At 38.3% G+C, this 23,458-nt stretch overlaps 1 long non-coding RNA gene across 2 annotated transcripts in view; it reads left to right on the forward strand.

The window, feature by feature from the left end:
* The first annotated feature begins 7,577 nt into the window (after positions 1-7,577).
* LOC143268870 (uncharacterized) overlaps positions 7,578-23,458 on the forward strand; it is a 28,874-nt gene continuing 12,993 nt past the window's right edge. Inside the window, exon 1 of one of the 2 annotated variants that reach the window (XR_013045010.1) lies at positions 7,578-8,459. This is a non-coding gene — a long non-coding RNA (uncharacterized LOC143268870). The remainder of the gene's footprint in view (positions 8,460-23,458) is intronic. The other variant, XR_013045009.1, reaches the window with a different exon arrangement.

Below are 23,458 nucleotides of genomic sequence, written 5' to 3' on the forward strand. Positions count from 1 at the left end.
GTGAAATAATTTGGGAGCATTTTTGGTAATGCAGAATTCTTTTTTGTCTCTCTCTCTCTCTCTATTACTCTATTATTGATTTATCTTTCTTTGCCAAAATCTGAGGTTACAGAATTTTGAAATTATTTTCATTTGTTTCTCTAAATCGTCCTGGGGTTAACCTCCCTAAAATGGCTCTTTGGTCTTTGTCTCAATCCATACACCTCATTTTGCTACCTGTTTAAGGACCCACTTTGGGAGGTGAGTGCCTGGAGAAAGCTCTTCCGAAAACACCCAGGAGAACAGCTGCATCCCTTGTAAGAATTCATGTGAATCACATAATTTAAAGTGCCAAGTGACCTGTTTTGGTCAGGGTGTGTGTCCAGGTCATGAGTTCTTGACTCAGAGAAGAGAAGAAATACCTCCACTTGTTTCAGGTGAGGCAGTTCTACCCCAAGAGTGACCATTTTTTTCTTGAGAAGCTTCTTTGTCCTCTAAACATGCCAGTCTCAATTGGGAGGGTAGGAAAGGCTCCTGGAACCCATGAAACTGCATATGGAAATCACCTGAATTATTGATCCACACCCTTAATTCTTTCCTTTGTTCCTTTTTCCTTGTTTGTTCTAGAACAGTCCATGAAGAGACCTTTTTCCATCAACTTTAGACTGCATCTCCTGAAGTTACTCCTATTAATAAATACTCTCATTTACTCTCTCCTCACTTCTCTCTTTCCCTCCCTCCCGCTCCTCTTCTCTCATCATGAAACACTTTTTTTTTTTCATTTTATATGTTACAATGAATTCATGTGTGGCTTTCTAAGTCACTTATAAGACTCTCATCCTCTCACCTGTTCATTAATGTATGTACTTAGCCTTTTAGTAAACATTTATTCAACACCTACTACACAGAGGTTAAATAGTTTCTAAAGTTTCTCAATTTGTAAACAAGTGAAAGGAACCTCAGATTTTTTGCAGAGGACTTTCAGATGAAATGTAAAGACTAAACAGCATGAATATTCAAGGCCACAGCAACATTAATTATAGTTTTAATTCATCTAGATGAAATGGTCTTTTCTTAGACTGTTGTAGTATTCACATAATTCTCGGATTAATATTGGGTCTAGAACAATAGGAAATTGTACTTTGCTCAAAGAGAATATTGCAAAGAGCAAGCTCAGCCAGTACTCCCTTGACTTTGGCTTCTGATTTCATTGTCTTGTAGCTTAGAGGGTGACCTGCTATTGATGTCGAGTAGAATATCACTCTGGAAAGAAGGTTTCTCAGAGTTAAAATGGGAGTGATTATAGATACAACCTGTAATAGAATTAAATCCTACACTGATGTATACTTCAAGCTTTCTGTTTGCGTTGGTGACAATTAAATGTTTAGTGTGAGGAAAAGTCATGATTCCTCTAAAGAAGTTTCAAAACAAAAGAATTTGCCCTTTCTGCTGACACCACTGGCTGGCTAAGCATTTGCAGTTCAGTGCTTCTCCTGATTTAAAAAAACAAAACAAAACAAAAACAAAAACAAACCATTTCTCTATTTCTGTTTTCATCAAATCTCACAGTAAGTCTTATCTATATTCACGTTCTTTCTGTTTTTATATTAAATGAATGTGATATAGACTTTACTTAAACCATTTTTCCTAACTCTAACTGATCATTTCCTCAAGTTGAAGAAGTTTAGAGCCATCCCTGATTCTGTCCTAACTCTCACCTTGGACTTTTATAGGGCATTTTAATTTACTGGTCACACAGGCATTCTTTAAATTAAGACTATCAGAGCCCTGTGGAGCTCCTAGACAGACAGGAAGAACTCAGCAGACTCACTATTAAAAGGAAATAAAATGATACTGACGAGGTGGTCCAAACAAACCTGAAATTTACTCTGAGTTGTTCTGTGGAAGCATGGCTATCTGATGGTACCCAACATATCTAAAGCCTTGTCTTGGGGTCGGTGCCCTGTCAGCGCATGAGCTCTTAGTGTGGAGTGAGCAGTGCAGGCCGATTCCAGCGTTACTGAAATGGAGCATGACCATGTTCTTGTTTGCCTAAATTACTGCAGGCTTCTCTGTTTCCCTTCTATAGACAAAGTCGTCCTTCCCCTTTACATAACAATGATAGCGCTCCTTCAGAAAGGAACTGGGAACACACCACACCACCACTTGAAATTCTGGCTTCTCTCCTATGAAAGTCCAAAAAGCCCCAACAATCCACAGTGTCTGCTCCTTCCCTTTGCCAGTTTCATTTACTATCACTGTGTCTCTTGTTCTGCTGTCGTTGGGTTGCTGAAAGCCATCACCAGAAATGTATTATTATCTGTTTGCCATATCCTGACCTCCATCCTCATCTCCTTTAAGTCAATTTTCAAATGTACCGCCTTCTTTGACAACCACATGGAAAACCCAAAACACACCCCTTCTGACTTCTCAGTTTGAGTTTTCCTCCAAACTACTCTTAGCCACCTCATGTGCTCTATGCTTTCCTACTTCTCTGTGGTTGTCTGTCTTCTTCATGGACTGCAGCTTATGAGGAAGCAAGTCTTGACCTGAGTTTCATTGCCAGCCCTGAACCTCTTACTGCCAACTGAATGAATACAGAGCAGATTATGGATTCGTATCTGAAAATAGTGAGCACTCATTTGAACTCCTGGCTTAACCGTACAGAAGTCATTTCCACAGATATGTGTTCTTTATGAAACTGAAAGTCTTATTTTATAATACCAGATAAGTGCTGAGTCTAAGCAAGTGAACACACTACAGGGCTGAAGTGAAATTCAGGACAATGTCCCCTAAATTTAAAAAAAAAAAATCATTGCTTTTAGCTTTCAGAACTTGAAGCTGGAGAATGTAAGAACTCAAATGTAAGGTATAAATCAAGATCTGGTGAGATAAGTTTCTTAGACTACTGGCTGTGGGAGAGCTTCCACTGTTTAGATGTGGCTTCCCACTGCGACAGAATGGAAAATTTCACAGAGTATTAAGCTTTGAAGCTCAACCCTGGAGCCACACACCCAGGTGCCCATGTTTCTGTGTGCATATCCCAGGCATCTCAAACTCTTGTCAGCGACTGTCACTCCGTTTATCCCCAGGGAAAACTGTGACCCCTTTAGAATCCTTGTCTCATCAAATGGTATAAAAGTACCCACTTTATATAGAAAGAACATCAACATAGCAAAGAAAAGGCAGAGGCATCTTTAATTCCTTTCCCTCGGCGTTAGAAACCATTTAAATATAACCTTTTCCCCAGGGAACAAAAGTGTATGTCTGCCCGCCTACTTTCAACACCACAAACACTTCCTTAATGAATGACTTTTTAAAAGTCAAAACCTCCTAATGGATCCACGCCTTTCATCTCCTGGAATTTCATGTTTGCTACATGACAGCCAAATCTGAACTTTCAAAAGTGCAACTTGTGTGGTTCTGTGCATTGGTGATTTCCCATTTTTTTTCTTAAAGTGAAGTCCTTAACTGTCTTGAAATGTCGTTCATACCTGGCCTCTACTATGTTTTCAGCCTTAACTTCCACCACTTTTCCCCTCACAGGCTGGTAATGCACCACACTGAGTTAAGAGAAGTGCCCTCTGACCTTCGTATTAAAGCCCTCTGGGCTACAGACAGGCTAAAACAAGGCCTGTGCTTCTACTTGCCATTTTGGCAACACTCTGTATTCTCCTGTGAGATCTTTATATCAGTTACTCCTGTAACTGAGTCCTTTTCACATCTGATAATACTAAGGGTTATGTGCATCAGGCTCTTCTTTAAATCAGAATTATGCACAAACCATTCAATATACAAGCACCCAATGAAATAGGTAGCTTATGATTGAAGAAGCTAAAACATGATCATCCATCCAAGGTTACATCCCTGAACTCTGATTTGAGGTCTGAAACTGTTCTTAACTCCTTTGTGTCTGAGAAAGAAAACAACATTGCAGGCATACTTCAGCAAGCAGTTTTTTTCTTGAATTGTATGTACGCAATTGCATAATCAAGAAGACAATAATAGGGGCTGGAGAGGTGGCTCAGTGGTTAAGAGCACTCACTGCTCTTTCCAAGGGTCCTGATTTCAGTTCCCAGCACCCACATGGCCGCTTACAACTATCTGATACCGTCTTCTGGTGTGCAAATGTACATGAATACAAAGTACCCATATACATCAAAACACATAAAGACATAAATCTTTATATAAAAAAAAGAGGGCAATAATAGAAACCAGAATCCAACAAGAAAGACTTGGATTCTCTTTAATCCGTGCTCAACTTTGTTTTTAGTCCACAGTCTGTCTGCACTAGGATCCATATCCCATCACAATACAAGCTACTTAGAAGAGGGCAATGCCTTTCGTTTGTTTCCATGATAGAAGCTACTCCTCCTTATTACATTTATTTGGTCACTGTGGGGATTGATGTTTGCTGTCACAGTTTATAAATTCTTTGATACTGAGGACCTTGCCCATTTTAGCATTCCCCATTGTCAAGTACAGTTTCCAAACAACATGAAGTCACTGGGCAGTAGATTGGGGAGAGATTGGTGACAGCTGGAAGAAACATGTAGATAGGAGGAATCTCATAAGCAATCTCCTACATATATTTTTATTGGTGCTGTATAATTATGGTCAACTTTTCTTTGAAACTATGGGCTCCTGAAGTTTCTGTTCATTATGTCCAAAGACAGTTCTTAGCTTTGTTATTCTTGTTCTTTTGAGTTAAATCATCCTTACTGATTCTCATATTTGCTTTGCCTTTACATGAGCAATATGCTATTACCAAATCAATGAACACATCTTATGAGTACAGTCTATTGGAATATAGCAATAAACAAAATCCAAAATTCTTAAATTGGCATTATAAGATGGTCAATATCAGTGTTATAGCAACAACTCTAAGCAAGTGTTATAAAGGCTAATGAAATTGTATTTTCCACACCATGGAGAAAGAGCAAGCTCTGTAATTTTGTGTGGAAAGCTGCTTTGAATTTTCTCTGCCCAGTAGAAATCAATTATTTCTGTTTGTGTTTATGCCTCTATAAATTAAAAAACTCTTGCTATGCTCAGAAGAATGTTCTGATAAATAATGAAGTCATGTCCGAAACGTACTATACAAGAGCAAAGTGTAATTATGATTTTTTTCTGATTGGGGTTAGCTTGATTCCCAGTTTCTAAGAAGTCTGTAATACCTGCCTGACAGGCTAATATTATTTCCATGTCCTCTTGGGGGGCATCCACGCAGCTGCTTGGAAGGCTAACTCTGAATATCTATCACTTCGTATGTGTAAACTGCCCCATGCACAGCCTCATGGAATACATCCATGGAATACATGGACAGCACAAGGTATTTCTTCTGAGAGAGAGACAGAGACAGAGACAGAGACAGAGACAGAGGAGTAATTTTCTTTGTTGTCAAGATTTTCCAAACTCGGATGTATGACAGCGCCTCTTGATAAGATTATATTCATTTTCAGGAAGAAGTGTTCTTAACCCTGCTGTTGGGGGAAAATACAAAAGCGCTGATGTTTTCTGGGAGTTAAGACAACAGAACACTTTGCAGTTTTAAGCAAAACAAATTCACCATGTACTGCTGCAAGTTGGGACGCAATTAGAAATCTTTGTAGTAAATTTGAATTCAGTGACTGGTTGCTTGCACGGAGATTAATCTGACCTTTCTCTTCATTAGTATTCATGAGGTATGGTTCCATTTTTGAAACAGTCTCGGGCTTGGAGTAAGATACTTTCTTCCTATTAATAGACAATTATTCACTGACTCGGTGCAATCATCCATTATTTTTTAAAACTTGAGATATTGATTTTTGTACTTTTAAAATGCAATTAAATTCTACTTTGCACAAGAAAATTCACTCTTCTTTCCAGACAACATCACAGAACATTGATAGAGTAGCAGCCACCGTGGGGCTTCATTGAGATTTTGTTCAGATGGGGAAAGGTACTTAATAGATAAGTGAGATTTAGGAACCAGTGCTATCAATAAAATCTACTTTATTGTGGGATTATTTTCTTGCACTTTTCTAACAGAATCATTTTCCAACAATCATTTACATATTATTCTCTCTGCATCAAAGTTCTCATTTTATAAACATTGTTGTCAAGAAAATATTTTTTCTCCCCCTTGAATGGGAGAAAACATTTTTTTTTTGGTTTTTAATTGAAAAAGCTATTTGTTTTGGTAACTCTCCATTCTTCACTTAACTGAAGAAAGTATTTTAAAGCGGGAGATCAGTTCTATGTTATTAGCTGCCTTGCCTTTCTTGACACAGACTACCCACAGAGGAGACAAGAGAGGAAGAGTCCTCCTAGGTTAGCATGCCTTAGAAGGAGGCTGCCAGTGTTGAAGTAAGTTCAGGGCAGTTAAGGAAGACCTTCAGATTGGAGGTAAAGATGCATAGGATACAGAGTGTGTTCATGACACCCAAAGCCTCTCCATGAAGCATGTTTACCTTCCAATTGCCTACATAACTCAATCATTCCCTGGCTTAAGCTCCCCACTAACTCACCAGGAACCTCCTCACACCCAGGAACATCTGCTTTCAATTGGAAAGTGCTTACAAAGGACCACCTGCCAGCACAGGGAATGTTTTCCTTCTCCCAGTGGGGTCTTAGAGACAGGCTTTCATGTAGTTAAACAGCTAAGCAAGAAACCCAGAAGAATATTATTAAGGCTCGAATGCTTGCTGAGATGTTCTTATACACAGAAAACGAAACCCATAAGATACTAAGAGGATTGGTTTGAAAATTCCATTTTATCTGGTCCTTGCTTAGAACTCTGAATTTTATTTTCCTCACGCCTCTCTTCATATTTCTTTTATTTGCATTTGTCCATTCTGTTTGTGGGTAGGAGGACGTACTGTGCCACAGTGAGCACACGGAGGACAAAAGACAAGTAGGGAGGTGGGTACCACGTGGGGCCAGGGATCAACATCAGTTCATCAGCAAGCATCTTCACCTGCTGAGTACTCATCTTGTTGGCCCCTTTCTTCATATCCCTTTGCTCTGTCCTGTTTTCTGATATCACTCATGGCTTTAATACAAAATAGAAGTATTTCTCAGTTTCGAAAGCTACCACGTTAAAGCAGATGAAAACACTTCTGTATGTGGATGAATCTGAATGGGGTTCTCCTGCACCCATGACAGTCACCACTGGCAACAAGGGAATCAGGAGGGCTGTTCAAGGCCCAAAGAGCTCCAGCTCTCAACCTGACCTGAAGCACGAGTACAAACGTGTGTACACATGGAGTGAGGTTGTTTGAAGGGGATTTGAGGAGCCGGGAAAAAGAACAAGAACCACGTGGGACTGAGGGCGCTCCTTGCTGCCGGTTCCTGACAAGTTCTCTCACACACTCTGTTGCTCTATGAAGTATACATGGCTAGGAGACTGAGAACTGGTGTCACAACCTTGTTTTTTCAGTAAGGGGGGTGGGGGGAACACTATAGAAAGAAAACTCTTATGATTTTGTGTGAGATAAAAAGCGGTAGTTAAAGATTGGTGAGCATATTTTATTTTGTAACATCAACTTTATTGTCCAGTACTTAGAGTGGGTACTTCCTCCGTTGATACTTGGAATCCCCCTCATTCTTGTGGAAGGGCTTCAGTTCACCTCACAAACAGAGGGGATACAAATAGCTGGACTCCACCAGCAACATCAGCCTACATGCAAGCCTCAGAGACTGGCCTCATGAAACATTCCACAGGGATGGAAGGGATCTCAGACACCCAGCTACAGCTGACAAAGCGTAGGGGTCGGGGGGGACAAAGTGGTGACATGATCCGTGATGACAGCCAAGTTAATATCACTTCCGCAGACTTTCTAGCTTCATCAGTCCACACCACATTGTTGCCTGGGAGAGACACACTGCAGTAAAGACACACAAGCCCACTCACACGCAGCCCTGCTTTCCGAAGACCTTCCCTGCAGTGTGATAGGATCACAGCACAAGGGTTGCTTGACTATGGGACCTCTGAGTAATTCATCACTCAAGGGCTAAACGTGGACTAGATGAACTCCTCTCAGAAAAACAAGCTGAACGTGCTGGCTCACATTACCTCACCGTCAGCAGGCAAGAAGTGATGAGAAGAAATGAGCATGGTAAGAAAACAGGCCGTCCTCACCTGTTGCTTTCTCATGACATACTTGTCTTGAGAATCCAACAACGGAGGACAATAGCCTGCTTTAAAGACAGCCTGAAACAGGTATTTGAAAAAAGATCATCTTAAAGCAGGTTCACAGAGCTGCATAGCAAACATTCCCGACTCCTGAGCCAGAAGATCTCTCTTGCAAACTAAGGACAGCCATGAGGATGCCTCAAAGGCTACATTAAAAATGACACAAACAGGCAGCAGACTGCGTCTATTACCTGGGACCAAGTCTCATAGTTTGCTGACCTTTGCTCTAAAATGTTGTCAAGACCTGAACTGTAGGAGAATATGGTCCTGTGACTCATTCCAACAGTATTGCATAGAAGACTTTGTAAGTATTGCATTAAATTTCAGAATGTACTAACATTAAGCAAATCACACCTCCCAGCTTCAGTCTCCTCATCTACATATCCATGAGGAAACTTAATCAGAATCCACTGAGTGTTTGCTAACTTTAAATTTTGACTATCTCTCCATATACAATTAAATCTCCATATACAATTAAATCTCAGGAATGGAACATTTGCTCCAATTTCATTGAGCAGTGTATGCAGGGGGCCGGCATCTCTTTTCAATGATTTGATCTGAAGGATGCAAGCTGGTGATCTTAGGAAAGTCAAATGTGGGTTCTGTTAAATAAGTAGTAAGGCAAGTCACATACACTTAAGTGTTTATGTGCATTTTCCACTCTGATCCTCATTACATTAGATTGCAAAATAGCTAACCCTTTGGATTTCTTTATATTTCAAGAAAATAGCGGAGTAAAGAAGTTATATGACTTACCTACTATCTTACAGCAAATGCAGAGCTGAGCAGAACATTTTAAATGGCAGCCAGGTTTTAATTCTAAACACATCATTCTCCTACAGTGTCCACCTTTGGATTATTTCAAAATGTGACTATAAAATGAGAGAAGAACCATTCCCAATAGTGATGAACTTGTACAGATAAATATAGACATTCTATACTAGCTTCACAAGGCAGAAAAAAAAATGCAACGTACTGATATCAAGAGTAATATTCCACAAAGAAACTACTTACATGGCCTGGGGATTTTCAGGGCTATCCACATTTACAAAGACAATCCAGTTGTGCTTTCTAGGAGAAAGTATAATGTATAAAACTGTTAATATCAATTTAATTAGCTTCCTTCTAAACAAAAACACATTTATAAATTGGACACAAGTATTTTTGTTTTTCTCTTATTAAAGTTGAAACTTTGGTCATCTTAAATAACAACAAAACATGTCTCTTGTGTCTGAAAAACTGCATTCTAGCTGGCTTGGTTTTCACTTTTTTTTCATGTTTTTCACACTCCATCTGGTTTTGTGTACTCAGTGTCTTTTCCCCTCTGCCAAGTTTTTTTCTTTCCCACTGTACACACATCATTCTTCATCTTCAAAGCGCTTTACATACACAATAAGCTGGGTTTCCCTGATACTTTAAAATTAGCTTTAATTTCATCCTTCGTGTTTTTCTCATGAGCCTCTAAAATACCTCACTCCATGGCTCTTCTTTTATTTGTCTCCAAAGAAAACAAGTTTCATCTACACATTTAAAGTGGCAAAGCCTCATCTTGTTTGTATTGCCCCAGAGTATTGAATATTGGTTTAGCACATTCTTGGTGTCAAGAAGTGTGCAGTATATCCTGTTACCTAGATGCTGCAGTGCGGTCTTGAAGGAACCCAAGTCTTAAGGGAGAGAGGGACAAGAGTCTCCTGTCTTACTGTAAGCAGTCATGCTAAGCACAAGGATTCCAGAACTCTGAGAGCAAGAATGTCGAAAGCAGCTATGAGGGCAGCATGAGGTACTTCCTAAAGGCCTTTTCCATAACCAACTCAATAAATACCACAGACTGGGAAACAATAAATTATTATTGGGTTTGAGTGAAGAGCTAGAAATTATTTTCAACTGCTTGATAAGTAGCCACACAAGTTTGTGAGTACAGTATTTTGATACTGTATTTGCTTGGCACTGTTTTATCAGCCACACTCCTGATGTGTGTTTTGATGCCTCCACTTTTCATTTTGAAAGTCTGTGAGAGTCTTGGTATAGGCCTAACGGTGTGCTGCCGAATTCACTTGTGGACTTTCTAACCAGCAGGACCTCTGAATGAGACTGTATTAGAGAGCGCATCATTGAAGAGGAGACTAAGTTAAAGTGACCTTACTGGGAAGAATCATAATCAATGACTCTGCACAATGTGTTCTTAGAGAAAACGGGAATTCGAGTGCTGACGGATAAGAGCAGAAGCTGATGGAAGACTCAGAAGTGCAATGTCCACAAGCCAAGGATCTGACACCTTATCCAGAGCTTAGCCTTCAAACTGTTACCACCTGATGAGCAGCTATCTTGCTTGTGCAGTTTCTCACGTGGTTTTCAGCCTATTTACATTTATTAATTAATTCTGAATTTTTATAATACCCCTTTTAGAGGATGGAAGCTCTAAAAATCAGAGGTAGGGAAGAGCAGGGCATGAAATATCACTACCAGGGCCACCGATGCTAAGTGTCCTTCACTTACTCCTGCTTCTAGCGGTTCACCTGCGTTTTCAGCTGTCCTTCTGAGCCCTGGGAGGAGTCAGGGCCGGTTTGTTATTTTGAAAGCTTAGCAGAAATGGATAAAATGTGCATCATTAGATAAAGCATTTATAGAAAAGTTAAAAGAACAGGTATCTCCTACCACATTCACAATTGTCAACGATAACTTGTGTCCGTTTTTAAGGCTACATGAATACTCCTGGAACATTAAAATTAGCTTCTAGTGTAGACCAGGAAAATTGATACTTTTAGAAAGTATATATACCCCTAAAAATGATAAGAACTACTACTAAGGTTATTTTTAATGCTAAAAACCCAGTGGGAAAACAATCATACAAAAAAACCACATTGTTTTCTTGTTACTCATGCCAGTCAAGGTGGTCTGAAGGTGAGGGGTTATTGTTAAGTTGTTATTCATGCCAGTGTTCCAGAGCTTCAATGACATTAAAAACCCTGACAGCCTAGAGCCGGGGGGACTTTACAGAACATGCCAATGTCTTTTTCAACTTAGAGGTGTAGGTGATAACTCATAATTGTGAAAAAATATTGTAACTTGTTTTCCTCTGTATTGATCACCCCTTCTCTGTGCGATCAACTTCTGCTTTTCCTGTCTGCCTTTACCAGGACTTTGATCCCAGCCACTCTCCCACTACCGTGTATAACATAGGGCACTGCTTTATTAACAGGCCCTGACAGGAAACCATTTGGTATTTCTTACTTGGGATGAATTAGGTGGATTTCTTCTTTCTACTTAAAAACCAAAACAAAATATCAACAGTTTTAAATGCTTTTGTGAGCTACTATAGATTTCAAGAGGGCACATACACTTAAAATTTAGCTTTTGAAATTAGCAGTCTAATCTCAGTTTACTTTGAAGCTTGGTATTCCTACAATCCTTCAGTCTCCTCTATACTGCTGGTGTTTCATAGTTCATGTCTAACGACTATTTGTGTTCTTTGATCTTGCTCACACTTGAAGTGTCTACACACCATTCAAAGTACTGCGGACTTTTTTTTGTTTGTTTGTTTTATTTGTGAGGTTTTTTTAAAAAAATTATTTTCTATTTGGTTGCTTTAGGTTGTTATTTATATTAACCCTTTCTCCCATTTTATGTCCATTTTATTTTATGTTGTTGGTGGGTCCATATATGAAAAGTATAGATTGTTTTCAGACATGCATTTTATTCTTAGCCCAAAAGTTTGGCTCTCTAGCATTTTCATTTGGTATTCAGCTCCAAGTAGTTTATGGGCTCTAGTGATACTTTGCTTTAACTTAGTAATCATTTGCCATATGTGTGCATATGCATGGTTAATTTTCTTGTAAGTGAGACAGTTATTTTTGCTGGTAGAATTTCTTATAATTGTTGATGAATAAGTAAATGTAGCCTGTATGCTACCACATTTTGGAATTTGCTGACTTTTTTTTACTGTGGTCTAGTGCATGGTAGAATTTTATGACTGTTTCTTGTCTCTTTGGAAATGATATGTAGCTGCCATGTGTATGGTACAGACTTCTTGGTAGAGCTCAAGTGCCTTACACAGCTCTTCTGTGTTCCTCCCCATTAGTTGGTGGTTTTTTGGTTGACTTCTGAGAGAAGGGCGTTTGCCTTCTCTTCATCACTATGAACTTGCATGTTGTACTTTGTAGGGCTTTTAGTATTTGCACTGCATGATCCCTTTGTGGTGGCCCAGTTACCCAACTTATGGGTTGCACCGGTGTCTACTTCTGAGAGTAAGAAGTCACAGTTTGATACTGGCTGTCTTCTGCAAGGGAGCTTCCTCATACACGTTATGCATTCATTATCTATTCGATTTCTGCTATGTATAATACCGGCATCTAAAAATTCCAGTTCTGGTTTGGGAGCCTCCTTTGACTTCTAGGAGGACTTGATGGGAGAGGTAGAGGAAAGTCTGTATTGTGCTCATTTCAAACCTTCAAGATTAAACTTGAGTCATGTTGCCTCTTCTCTTCCACTTCCTGGCCTCCCTTCCCATCATGCTCCTATTCTGACTTAAGCCCCTGTTAAACTTGTTTCAAATCCTGAACAAAGCTCTTCCTTACATGGAACTTCCATACATCAATTGCTTTTGACCTAGAACTCTATTTTTCTTCGTAAATGATATTTTGCAGGCAGTCTTTAGAGTCTGAACAGATTTCATTGAATTCAATTTATGAAAGTATGTAAGCATACTGCAAGAATTGATGACAATGTATAGATGCATTTCTTTCAACATTAAGGCAGTGTAGATGAGCTCTGTTTAACATGTTCCTCAGTCCAGTTCTGGGGTACATTAAGATTACAGCACAAGTCACTTTATATCATTCAGTTATTTCACATAAACTGGAGAGAAACATCTGGATAATTCATAGAACATCTGGGGATGACTTGTGAAATATTTGACTAAGCTCATAGAACACTTGGGCTTTATAAAAACAATCCAAGAGTTATCTTTGCCTGACTCTGCCAGAGAGAAATGGGCAAGATCAACATTTTTTAAGACTTTTCTTCTCCTGTGGAATAATCTAAATATGTCCTATAAAGAGATGGAGATTGTGTGTGTGTGTGTGTGTGTGTGTGTGTGTGTGCATGTGTGTATGATGTGTATGTGTGTGTGTAGTGTATATGTGTATGTATGTGAAATAGAGAGATAGAGATAGAGATAGACAGAAAGATAGACAGAGACAGAAAATTTCTATCACCCCTTAGAGGGGTTTTGTTACTTAGTTTCTGTGACTGGATATTAAAACAAAAATGGAGAGAACAATTTGAAAATTTTTAAATTTTTTTAAATTTACTCCACCCTATTGCAATGTTATTTTTATTTAGCCAGTTTTTACTAAATAGTTTTGCAATAAAAACAAAAAATGAAAAGATTAAAAAAAACCTTGAATCTACTAGATTATAAATGTGTAGAAAGGACCATGAGTAGGATGTAGAGTGTCTGTATGAATTTTTGCTGAATGAAGGGGTTTTAAATGTTAAGTGCATGAAATAATGCATGGGTAGAGGCAGAACTGGAATAATATATTTTCAAAATTCTCATGGAATTTAACAATAGCTCCTTTACTATAATAATATAAATTATCAAAAGCTCACAATATAAGTTCATATTTGTCTTGAATATAAAAATTGTTCTCACGGTGAGTTAAGATAATTTCTGTTTTGTTTCCTCAAATTATGAATTTTGAAAATGTATTTCATTAGCCACTTCTACTTCCATTCATCCTTGAAGAAGCTCCTCCTCGATGTAAAAAGAACGATGCATTCATTAAAAAGGTAGGTTGGGAACAAAGATGGGTGCAAAATGTCAGTTAAAATCAAATCTGTGGAGAAGTATTACTTTTCCCTCTGAATTACATTTTTTGAAAATATAACCCATTCAGACAGCATGTCTCAAATTTCATTTATATAACCTCAGGAAAAAAGGTTTACCTATTCTTGTTTGCCTTATTGACAAAAATAATATTGAAGACGATCCAGTAACGTCAGTTAGAAAAGAAATTTAGTTTTACAAAGCAGATGGGTAGGATGACTCACTTCTGTAATCGCAGCACCTGCAGTCTCAGGCAGGGGAATTGCCATGAGTTTGAGACCATCCTGGGCTACACTGTGAGACTTGGGTTTTAAACAAACATACACCTAAAAAACATATATTAAGCAAAAGCATGTAACAAAGAAAATTTTCAAAATGAGTAGGAAGAAAAAGAATTAAATGACACATTTTTTTAAAAGCAGGAAAATGTTCATTTTTTTTAAAATAAAAGTTTATTTTATGAACAATTGCATGTGCTTGTTCTGTGACACTATTCCTGAGGGCATATGGACACTCAAAATAGGAAACTGATGACAGGCCAAAATAAGACACCACCCAAATACAACCTGTTGAGCCGATGGGTTTTGCTGGGAAGATTTACAGGAATATGACAAACATGACTGAGAGGAAGAGAAATAACTCGAAGACAGCTGTGTCATCAAAAGCCCAACCCAGCCTGGGTGATAATTCACGAACGTTTTATTGCAGGATAGAGTGCTTTACCTCGCTTAGGACAGCTTACTCTTAACCAGTTTTATCTTAGAAGAAATTGCTACCCAATAACTAGTGCCATTCTTTCATAGTAACCTGGAAGGAAACTAGGAAATGCACAGGTCAGTACAAAATGTACTTTTTGAAAAGAAAAAAAACACCTCATGCATTAGTGCCATCTTGGCAGTATCATAATTTGAATTCTAAGAATCACCAACTAAGCCATGACTATTCTTATGTGTCAACTTGTCTGGAATCCAGCACCCAGATTCTAGAACAGCATTATTCTGCTTATATCTGTAATGGTGATTTAGGATGTGATTAACATCTAAATAAGTAGACTTTAAGTACAAATAGATTGCCTTCGACAGGGTAGCTGGCATCATCTACACAGCTGAAATACAACTGGATTGAACATACTAAGAAGTTGACTTCTCCCAAGCTACAGGGAGTTCTCAGTAGACTGTCTTTGCGCTTCCTCAGCAATACTGACTCTCCTGGCTCTAGAGCACACTGCCTCTGTCTTTGGACTCAGCTTCAGCTCTGGCCTGTATACCATCCCTTTATCTTCCTAATTTGACTTATGAAGACTCTACAATAATTTCTGCCATTTCCTTAAAGTGCCTCCCCTACCACACACACACTCCCTCACATTGTTGGTTTCGTTTGTCTAGAGACCATGGATTCTGACAACTGTAAGAGCAACATCATTCCATCATTTGGGGAATACTTTGTCATTGCTCTGAATTCATACAGTAAAAAAATCTAATTGAATTTCAAACCTATGTGCTCTTAGCATCATATATTTTATAATGGTTTTGGTCAATAAAAACATAGTATATACCAATACACTTAAAGGTTCCACTAATTATAGATTATTTACATGATTCAAGTTGTCCAATTCAGATTAGTACCGAAAAAGGAATTTTCATTAATACAGAGTAACAAATATACCTCACTTATATGCCAATATCAACTTCTTAGATGAAATTTTCTTGTCTGATATCTTTTGTTATTTCAGAGACATATTCATTAAAATTCTTTCAATAAATGTGAAGTCACTTCAAACATAAATCCTATCAAAGCTGCATTAGCTTTTCTGAAGTTTAGACAAGTTAAATTATTTTGTCTGCTCCCTAATACATTGTTTTATCTTAATTATTTTGACTATGTTATTACTAAAAAAAACCCAGAATTTGTAGGAGCCAAGATCAATACAGACTCCTTAAACCATTCCAACCTGTCAGTTCTTGTTCACTCAATACCATTAGTTTCTATATATCACAATGTGAAAAATGTTCAAACTATAATAAAGAACAAACCAAACTTTTTCCTATAGGCAGTAACCATCAACCAAATAAAAATGAAAAGGACATAGAGGTATTGTATAATTTTTCTTGCCATATACTATATTGAGTGACTATAGGGTTTTGTGCGTTAAGGCACTATATGTGTGTTTAAGACTTACAAAGTTTCTAGGTAAAAGCACCTAATTACAATGAACAAGAAGACCACTCTGAAGGCCATGACAATATTTAAAGTCTGGATCAGGGTAGAGTCAGTACAATGAAAAAAATGTGGAAAGAGTTGGAATGTTTATGACTTTGAATTAATGGGACTTTTAATTGATGGGCCAGATGTGAGCAGCGATGTACAAGGAGGGAGGGAAAATTTTTTCTGATGAGCAAACTACGTTTTCAATAGTCCTAATGAGGAGCTCTGTGTTACCCAAGGTTCTGGGGTAGAATGACATTCATTCTCATCCTTGCCTCCATTTTCACAGTGTGGTAGAGGGCAAGTCTTGAATTCAACAGACCCAAAAGCACAAGAAAACACCAGATTTTAAAATATTTATCCTTTCATTAAAAAGAAATGAGAAAACCTTTTGTTTCCTTCAAAAAGTTTCCCATGCTCCAAGGATTCTGGATCAGGCAAGGGGGCCATTCTTTAAAATGAACCTGAGAGACACATTGGACTCTTCGAAGATAGATTTCCTCTTTTGAAATGACAGATTTTTCAGCTAGTGAAGAGGGAGAAAGAGAATAATTGAGATAGAGAGTCTCAGGAAAACTAGATTCATCTGATATTTTACAGACAGACAAATCACAGCATACAGCTAAGATAACAGATTTGGGAATTGGGGTCAGATACAGGGAAACTGAAAGAAAGTTACTTGAAACATAAATAAGAGGAACAAATGTGTAAGTCAGGTCAGTTTTTATCTGAACAACTACAATATTTCATCAGAATTAAACACCATAAATTTGAAGGCATAAAATATTCACAACCAACTAAATTACAAAGCACTTAGATCCACTACTGTAATTGGGTATATCCCTACTTCAGATCTGTTAAACATTTAAAATAGAGAGACATATAAATATCAATGAGCTCTGTTAGTAGTTTATAATTAAAATCCTAGAATTTCTACATTTCCTTCAAAAATTAATTGCATTTATTTATTTACCCATCTATTTATATAGGTGGGTACGTAGGTATATATGAACCACTGCAAGCGTGTGGAGGTCAGAGGACAAATTGATGAAATTGCTTTTCTCACCTTTTACCATGTAGGTCCTGGGGGTCAGACTTTACATGCTCAACCATCTTGCCAGTCTCTACCTTTACTTTTAAAAGTCAAGACATTTTGAAGCACTAAGATAGATGCTCCATCAGAAATTGTATTTAACTCAAGCCTTTAAACCTCTCATTTTCCCTGTATTGTTAAAGATCAACATGGATGGCTAAAAATTCTGGGCTCACTCGGAATTTTGGTTACAAGAGAAACTTGCAATGATGCACAGTTAGTTCTTTGCATCCAATGACTATAAACTTTCACATTCTTTGGAAAGGGTCACAAACCACAGAACTTCTGCCTTCTGCTTTATTTCAAAACTTCCAGCATTGGTTGTGACAAGCCTAAGTAACACTTAGAAACTCTCAGATGGCACAAAATACTCACTTTTATTTTGTAAGCATCCCTTAGATGTGAGTCTTTAGATGAATTTCTTGTTCTAAGTAAATTTACTACACTATTATTAACTAATAAGATGTAAAGCCAAAGATGAATAATGGGAGCACATGCTCTAAATTAGAAGGACGGAATAAGACAGTTTGCTATATGGAAAATTGCATGAACATGTGACCATTATATTGCCTTTCCACTTCCCTCCACTTTCTGTCCTGCATGGACATCAGTAGAAATGCAGTGCTAGAACCTGCCTTTTTATAGGGAGGTACAACAGCCTTCCAAAAAGCGGAGGCAGAACAGAGCAGGCATTCTACTTACATCGCCAAGTTGCTTGGCGTCTCCTCTCAATGTGATTCATATGGTTGAGCAAAGCAGTTTCAGATTTGTCCTAGGATATTTCTGCATGAAATGCCTAAGGTGGTCTTTGGGGTAGAAGACTGAGATGTACACAACACTTTCTTATACTGAAGGCTGGGAGGGCTTTGGAAAATAGCAATCTCGTTGCAGTTTTCATAAAAACATGTAATACAAGCGCCCAGAAATCTGAGCATAGCAGTAGAGAAACAATATATTTTAATAAAAAAAAAGATGGTTTTAGAAGATTCCATGCTCCTAGAAATCATTTATACATTATAAATTTATATATACTTGTATATTGTAAACAAAACAAAGCAAAAGAAAACAATGAAATCTGGAGGGATTTTAGACTCTAGTCTCATAAATTCTCTTCTATTAAGGTTTTCAAGGACCTTGAATTTTTTAGCTCAGAGATTTAACAATGATTACATATTTAATGTCTATCACCGCATTTCATTTGGCCTGCTTTTCTACACTTTTCTAATTACAAATGAGATATTATTCAAGATGATTGATCATAAATCTTCAGCAGTTTATGGAAATGTAGAAAGCATCAAATGGTTTTGGGCACAGCATTTTTTTCCATGACTATAATAAAACCTTTCTCCTTTCAGGTTCATGGGAAAGATAAATATTATTTCCTTGAAGAAAGAACTATTACACCAAAAAGAAGGGAGCACAGTGCTACAGTTCAGTGACTGACTACTTGGAAACCATTTGTTTTACACAGGCAAAGTACAGTGACTACAAAAGCCACCAAAGTGATTGATCACTGAAACACTTAGCCAAAAAAAAGCCAGAGGTGGTTGCTGTATCAAGACACACACATACACACACACACACACACACACACACACACACACACACACACACACACGTGCGCGCGCGCACAGAAAGAGAGAGAGAGAGAGAGAGAGAGAGAGAGAGAGAGAGAGAGAGAGAGATGGAGAGATGGAATGACAGAGCAATAGACACACAGAGAAAGACAGAGTCAAAAAGAGATAGATACACACAGTTAGACACACATACAGAGACAGAGACAGAGAGATATATACAGACAGAGAGACAAAGAAAGATACAGACACTGCTGTGGGATGGTCTGTATGGCAAATGTGTTGCTCTGATTGGTCAATAAATAAAACACTGATTGGCCAGTGGCTAGGCAGGAAGTATAGGCGGGACTAACAGAGAGGAGAAAAGAAAGAACAGGAAGGCAGAAGGAGTCACTGCCAGCCGCTACCATGACAAGCAGCATGTAAAGATGCTGGTAAGCCATGAGCCAAGGTATAGATTTATGGAAATGGATTAATTTAAGCTATAAGAACAGTTAGCAAGAAGCCTGCCATGGCCATACAGTTTGTAAGCAATATAAGTCTCTGGTTACTTGGTTGGGTCTGAGCAGCTGTGGGACTGGCAGGTGACAAAGATTTGTCCTGACTGTGGGCCAGGCAGGAAAACTCTAGTTACAAGACACACACACACAGCACACTCCACAGAGAGAGGGAGACAGAGAGAGGGACAGAGAGATAGACACACAGAGACAGAGAGAGATAGACACACAGAGAGACAGAGAAAGAGACAGAGATAGACACAGAGAGAGATACAGACACACACAAAGAGAGACAGAGAGATGGAGAGACAGAGAGATATAGAGACAGAGAAAGACAGAGAGCAAGAGACACAGAGACAGACAGAGACACAGAAACAGAGAGACAGAGAGAAACAGAGGTAGTCAGAGACAGAGACAGAGAGACATAGAAAGAGATGACAGTGAGTTCTTACACTCTACCAGTAGACAGATTGCCTCTGTGTTCTATTAACAAAGCCTGGGATGATCTCTACTCTTTCAGACTGGTAACATATTTTCTTTCTTTTTCCACCTAAGGAATAATTATCTAAGATATGATTCTTATAACTTTAGAATAATCTGAAAGTACAGGAGAAGTATCTTCAAAATAGTATATGCTCCCATGTCATGATTTATCTTTCCTATCCCTTGGTTTCTCATGAGCATATATATTTATGAAAAATAAATTTTATAAGCCATATTCACTTTTTAATATATATATATATATATATATATATATAATTGAGATCAATTTCTAAGCTTCAGTTCCTTAATTTCAAGACATATTCTTAATTAAGTTTTTAATGTTAACTAATAAGTAATATGCCTTATGAGTACACTCTCAGAGGGTATGTGTACACTTTTGTGTGTGCATGTGTTTGTGTCTGCAAGTATGTGCCTATATGTCTGTATTTTTAATCTATAAAGAATTTTAACAGTACCCTGCATCAGTCTCTCTATAATCCAATTTTAAGAGTGCTTATCTTTTTACTGTAAGTCTTTAAAATAACAGCATATTTCTGTCTCTCTGGCTAACTGAATTTTCAACCCAACGTGGTATCCTGGAGATAGCAAGACATTGTCAATTTACTACTGTAGCCTATTTACTAAACTCAGAAGACAAGAGCAGGCCACAAGGAATGCAGTTACGAAAGCCTGTGGATGGTGTGGTGGCCTCTCCTGCTAGAACAGGGGAAGGGTTCTGACTCTTGCTATTTGGTGTAGAATACTGTTTGGCTTACTTCACCAGAAGCCATGCTGGGAACTAGAGCTGTTCATACATACATCAAGCTTCAACTCTCAGGCAGAGTGAGATGAATAGGCACACATCAAAGTAAGGAGGGTGTGGAACCCTGGAGGGCCTGTGGGAAGAAGAAAAGTGTGCTGTGGAGGGACAGGGGAGTGTCTCGGAGTTCTCACCAGCAAGCTGAAGCAGTGTTTCACTGAATTTTTAGGTTCCTGGGTGTTGGCAGCCTTCACTTAGGAGTAGACCATGAGAATGCGGATTACTGGCAGAACAAGTTAGATGTCTTTTAAAGTGATGGGATTCAAGAACCAACTGGTATGTTTTAGGGCACTTGCACAAACATAAGTCAAAATCCCTTGACTCATTCTATAACGTTTTTGAAGTCCAGGGGCCTTTGCTAAAGAGCAACATTTGAATATGATTCACTCTTGACATTTGAAGGCATTCTGGAAAACACCAAAGGAACAGGACTTCAGACTAACATTCCAATCTAATACCATGCATCTCCAATACTAGCTAAAGTTGGCTTTATGAAGATGTGAGCTAACTGTCTTATATACCCACATATGTATATGTGTTTTAAAACATGGGCATTGGACAAATTTAAAATGCGCCTTCAGTGGGTTATTGTCCTGTGTGTGTGTGTGTGTGTGTGTGTGTGTGTGTGTGTGTGTATTTTCACAAATGAGTGTTTATGCACTGTTTACTTGGCTATTTCAATTAACCACTGAGAAAGGGATATTTTTGAAACATATCAAAAGGAAACTTGGCCTATTAAGGGAAAAGACACCTTTTCTATTTTACGTAAGCTTCACACAATGGCTTTCTAGTTCACAAAAGTAGGTGGGTACTGAGCACAGGTTGTTGCCATGTTTGGAGCTGGTATATGACAGAGTGAAGAAACCTGAACTTCACTTAGCAAGGCTAAGACACAACGTCTCTATCTTAGCTCATCTTAGCCATCAGTAGAGTGTTGGTATACCATACCATGTTACTTCTCTTTCCTTATACTCAACGTACTCAGATGATGTTTTGAACACAGGGTAGTTATAACCACATTCTTCTAAGCCACCCACCACAGAGTCCACTTCACACTCAGGGTAGCAGACAGTACTCCTGAGCTCTCTACTCAAGGAGTTCACTAAGGAGTATAAAATACGATGGTACTCAAGACAGAGGCATGGGCATAGGGCAACACAATACCTTTAGCCCCATGTGGAATACATACTAGACCTGAAACCAGAGAAAGAAAGAAATATTCACTAATTTTGTTAAAATGATTCTGTTAATTTTGTCAACGTTGTGTAATACTGAATGTACACATATGTAATAAATGAAGGAAATAAAAATGAAATTGCAAAAACAAAAAGCCCTATGACACACAGAAATGAGCAATACATTTTGACTTTTTTTTTTTAAATAGAATTTTACAGTGCAGCCCCATTGGACAAGAACTCATTATATAGATAAGAATTACCTTGAACTAATAGAAACACATCTCCCTCTGCCTCTCAAGGGCTGGAATTAAAGACATGTGCCATCATGCCTAGCAGATGAAATTCTTAAAAAGCAATTTATAAATATCATCTTAAAGCCACTTAACACATATGTATAGAGAAATACAACAATATGTTTCAAGGGAATGGACAGGAAGGGCAACAGTTAAGAGCACTTGCAGAGGACCTGGGTTCTGTTTCTAGTATCCACATAGGGGCTACAACTATTTGTAACTCTAGTTCAAGGAAATCCAAGGCCCTCTTCTAACCTCTTTAGATACCAGACATGCATGTGGTGCACATACATGTGGTCAGGGAAACACTCAAGTTCATAAAATTAAAAAATGTAAAACATTTGAAAAAAAACTTTTCAAAAATATATTAATGGAGAAAAGTATGTGCCAAGTCGAGAGTTCCAATAAGTTTTACCTGGAGATTTTTAAAACGTTGCGTTGCTTTGTACCTTTCCTGAATCTCGCTCTGTAGACCAGCCTGACCTTGAACTCATATATGTATATAATGTAGAGAGATAGTTAGTAGATGTGTAGTGATTGCTCATACTTAGGGAATTTTCAGAGGTATGTATGGAAAGTACCCTGATTAAATCTTTTTCATTATCAAGTACTTTACAATGTGGAATGGATACTAATGGCTATGATATATAACAGCCCAGAATGTAGAATATGAGAAGCTTTCTCTTCTCTCCCACTGCACCTTCGCACCTGTTCATTATTTCCTTTCTATCCAGCCATCCCACCATTCCCAGGCTCTCATCATTACCATTCTATGCTCTGCTTTTAAAGACAACTTTAGTTAATACATGACGGTGTTAGCCGGCAATAGCTGCCTCTCTCTCTCTCTCTCTCTCTCTCTCTCTCTCTCTCTCTCTCTCTCTCTCTCTCTCTCCCTCCTCCCTCTTTCTCTTTTCTGTGGTACTGGGAGCTGAACCCTGTGCCTCAAGCATAGGACACAAGAATTCTACCACTGAGCTACATACCCAGCCCAGTGTTTGTTTTTCTGTGCCTGAGTTATTTTTTCTCAGTATAATGTCCTCTGATTCTCTCCCCTCTTGCTAGCCTTTTATATCACTGCCACATTACAATGCCTACCCCCACTACCATCTGTAACCGCTTATAACCACTAATTCCTTCTCTGTCTCTATAATTTTGTCAACTCAAGAACGTTAAATGGAATCATACAGCATGTGACCTTTAGAAATTGTTTCTTTTCCCCACACAGCATGACACTCTTCCAGATTATCTGAGACATCGCACCACATGGCAATGTCAGCACTGGCCGGTATGCTAAGTGTACATTAGTTTTCAAGGCACACTGAACTGCTTTCCA

This window comes from Peromyscus maniculatus, chromosome 16 (assembly GCF_049852395.1).
Source record: "Peromyscus maniculatus bairdii isolate BWxNUB_F1_BW_parent chromosome 16, HU_Pman_BW_mat_3.1, whole genome shotgun sequence".
Classification (NCBI taxonomy): domain Eukaryota; kingdom Metazoa; phylum Chordata; class Mammalia; order Rodentia; family Cricetidae; genus Peromyscus; species Peromyscus maniculatus.